Raw genomic sequence first — 4,375 nt, 5'->3', positions numbered from 1 at the left:
TGCATTAATTGACATAAAAAACTACTACAAAAGTGATTAAAGCAAAAATAGAGAAGAACTAAAACTAAAGAGTGAGAGAGGGAGAGAGAGAGCAACTAAAAAAAAAAACTATAAGAAGAATGAATTGTCTCCCCTCCTCTTACATGAGTTGTATTTATAGGGAATGGGGAGGTAGGGTGACAAATTTCTCTTTCCTAAAAGAGAGAAACCCACAATTGATTGTGAGATCTTTTGAGACCAAAAGTGCTAAGGTGGAGGAGAGAGAAGAGAGAAATAAACTTTGAGAAATTTCCTATAATTTTTTTGCTTATTATTTTTTTTTTCTAATTTATTTTTCTTCTTTTTTTCCCTCCAAGGGACGATTTTCTTCTTGCTTTATGTGATTTGGACAATCTTTTGGTGGGTGATGATGTGGAGGAGAGAGAAGATTTGGACAATCTTTATTTCTCATTTTGTTTTTCTTCTCTTCTTGCGCAAGAACCCTTCCATGATTTTGCTTGCTTCTAATTTGATGTGGAAATCCCCTCCATGCCCTTAGTGCTTTAAGTGCGTGAAAAGCAGGAAATCTTCAACAAAATTCTCTAAAAAAAACAACCATGAGATTTGAACTTGAGACCTCTTGGTGAGCAAGGGAATTTTGTACACCATAGCTCACCAATTACGCTAGGTAGTTGTTGTTACCAAAAACAAATCTTTAATCACTTAAGGATGTGGTCCATCGATCCTTGTTGGTATTTGGAGTATTCCTTGTACCTCTGGGACAACTGCAAATGGGCTGGTTCTGCATCTCAGTTCAGTTCTAGTCCATTATTCTTTTTCTGGCCTGAAAAGAATAATCATTTGTACGGGTGACCAAACAAATGTGTACTTTTAATTGAATACATCCATCTTTCTCAAAATTTCGTCCTCTTCGCAACCATGAAAATAAATAAGACCTCTTTACGTGTAAAATTGAAGATATAGTGCCCGATAGTCCTTAAGGCCTTGAAAATATAAAACCTGCAAAAAGAGAGTAAAACCCAAGGTAGCTCCATTCTAAATATGTAAAATGTATGTTTTACTACCCTAGATTTCACACATAAATGTGCTCATCAATTAGAAATGGAAGAAACATTGTGTGAAGTGTATTCCAACACATTGAGGATGCAAGAAAGAGTAGAAGAAATTGACAACATGCTGGGGGAAGTAACTATCGGTGATCGTTACTACCATGAGTAACTGAATGATCTGGAGGAAATAGGGTCAGATGACACATTCACAGAGGCAATAGAAGCTGCATTCCAACAACTTTCTAATGCAGTCAAAAAGTTACGAGCCAGAGCTGTGGATATTTGTGGAGGACCTCGACTTCCCACCCCATGCAGGGAGGGAGAATTAGAAGAAGAGGATGATCCCATGATAATCACCATAATAAATAGTGATGATGAAGATTGTTATCCCACAAATATTATTGTGAAGAAAGCTATCAACGTGATGGAAACTAGAAGTGGAAGAGACTAAAAGGGCAAGCCTCTAGTAGTGGAACAGTCAAGGACTAGTGAGGCCGGAACCAGAAGCTTGAAGAAGGAGCCTGAGAATCTGGTCCTAGCTCAACTCAAGAAGTCTCAGGCTAATATCTCAATTTGGGGACTATTGATGGCCTCCCCCACACACCGTGAAGTAGTTTTAAAGTCTCTCACCAAGGTACAGCTGCCAATTGAGATAAATCCGACACATCTCGCACATATAGTAGGGGCAACTTTTACGGTACAATCCTTGATGTTCTCAAATTTGGAGCTCCCCAAAGGGGTCCAACACAATCGAGCTCTACACATCATGGTAGAATGCCTTGACAAGGTGGTTCCCTAGGTTCTTATTGACAATGGGTCTGCTTTGAATGTGTTACCTTTGAGATCGGCGAAGAGTATTGGCATCAACTTGGAATAATTAAGGCCAACTATCCAAACCATACTGACGTAGGACAATACCAAGAGGAAGATCCTTGGCATCCTGACCCTTTTCGTAAAGATTGGCCCAGTGAAGTTTGATATTGATTTCCAAGTCATTGATATACCGACAGATTTTAACATGCTCTCGGGAAGGCCTTGGTTGCATCATGTGAAGGCAGTGTCCTCTAGTCTCCATAAAAAAATGAAGTTTATTCATGAAAGAAATGTGATCACGGTGGCCAGAGATCCCTAAGTGATTAACACCTTGGTCAATATTGAAAATGGAGAAGAACAAGACCAGGAGGTTCAGATACAACTTGTGCAACCATTGCCAAGGAAGTTCCAAAGGAGGAGATCCTGGCTAACTATGAGGCCATATGGAGTCCGCTAGTAAATCAAATGATGAAGAGTATGCAATATTTTCTTGGAATGAGACTAGGGAAATATCATTAAGGAGTTCCAAAGCAGCCTAGTTTGGCAGTGAACAAAGGAAAGAATGGTCTCGGGTACACTCCTCTGACCACCAAGGGGCAGAAAGTGTTGAGGATAACTAAGAAGATCTCCATCTCTTACTATCCTACTCTCAATGGGTACTTTGTAAAAGAATGAGAGGATTTCCCTTTTTGCGGTAATGTGGAGCCATGGTTTGATGAAACCTTCGCAAAGATATAATCAAGATTTGAAGTTTTTTTCAAGACGAGTTCAACTGGGTGACTCATGAAGTGAAACAACAGAAAATGCTAGTTAAAGAAAGTGATCAAGATAGTTGCATCACTAGGATAGTAGAAATTACACTGATTGAGATAGAGTTTTCCTCGGATAACCCTATGACATTGATCCGATCAAAGGAATTGCCAAGTCCTCGAGTCCTCCTGAAAAGAGAATGGGAAAAGAAGATAAGGCTCACATGGAGTTTACCGTTTCCCGTTGATTTGAAAGCCTACATTTTCTCCCTCCTACAAGAACTAACAGCTCGAGAGCTTTATGAGCTCTAGTCTCATCCTTTCAGAGGAAGAAGTGCATATACAAAGCAAAGGACAGCACAAAGAATGATGGTTTGCATGTACTGTGCTTGAATCAACTGCAATGAGAAGGTTCGTGAAGGTGGTCAAAGAAGTGACCAAGGCACCGGGATGGCATCCCTCAATAGGCTGGAAAAGATGGACTTTATAGAAAGAGGATTGAGCAGTCTCCACCAATCCTCACCTCTCAAAAAGTTTGATTTTCGAGAGCATGAGGTTGACCAGCTAAATAAGCAAGCACCTATCCAGAAGAACCGCTACACCGTTGAAGTTTTCAGAAGGAGAAGAAGGCCCTTTGCCACACCTCCTCATCCATTGAGCCACCAAACCACTCTTGAACTGGACAACCATTGGAGAAAACTTCAAATTTCCTCATGTTATTGAGTCAACCTGCCTAAATACCCTCGAAAAAAGCATCAGGCCAGTTATCAAGTCTGTTGTTGAGTCTATTGTTTATGATTTTGTGTCGGCCTCCCCTCTCGAGGCGAGTCCAAAGTCCTTGTATGTCGAGTCTGTTACTCCTTCTTTCATGAATGAAATTTCTGATTTCAAGTATGACTTAGCTCCTTTTTTTTTATGATGATCTTAATAAATATCAAGAATTAATAAAACAATGCAAACCAAAGAAAGCCTAACCCATCCATGAGGATACCCGGGTTATTAACCTAGGAACCGACCCATGCCTTCGAGAGCTAAAAATTGGTACCACCCTAGATGATGAAGAAGTAGAACATACGATTAGCCTTCTGAAAGAGTTTGTTGAAGTCTTTGCTTGGTCTTATAAGGATATGCCTGGTATAGACCCCAACATTGTGTAACATCGATTGTCGACCTACCCTGGAGAAAAATTGGTGAAGCAGAAGCTCCAAAGAATGCGGCCAGAATGGAGTAAAAAGATTAGAGAAGAGGTTGTGAAATAGTGGAATGCAGGATTTCTACAAGTGGTGAAATATCCCTATTGGTTGGCCAACATAGTACCAATACCAAAGAAATATGGTAAGGTACGAATGTGCATGGACTTCTGAGATCTTAACGAAGACCTAAAGTTGACTTCCTATTACCTCACATTGATGTATTGGTGGACAACACAGCGGGGCATGCCTTGTTATAATTTATGGATGGATTCTCGAGATACAACCAAATAAGCATGCACCCAAAAGATCGTGAGGAGACAGCATTCACCACTCCATGGGGAACATATTGTTACAAGGTGATGCCTTTTGGATTGAAGAATGCCGGGGCAAATTATCAAAGAGTAGCTACAGTCATATTGCATGACATGATGAACAAAGATGTGAAATTTTATGTGGATGACATGATAGTGAAGTCAAAGGATTGGTAGGGTCATATTCCAACGCTAAGGCGATTCTTTTAAAGAATAAAAAAGTATCAGCTAAAGTTGAATCCTCAAAAGTGTGTATTTGG

This window comes from Macadamia integrifolia, chromosome 9, assembly GCF_013358625.1.
Source record: "Macadamia integrifolia cultivar HAES 741 chromosome 9, SCU_Mint_v3, whole genome shotgun sequence".
In the NCBI taxonomy this organism is placed as follows: domain Eukaryota; kingdom Viridiplantae; phylum Streptophyta; class Magnoliopsida; order Proteales; family Proteaceae; genus Macadamia; species Macadamia integrifolia.
Note: the sequence above shows the minus strand (reverse complement) of the source record.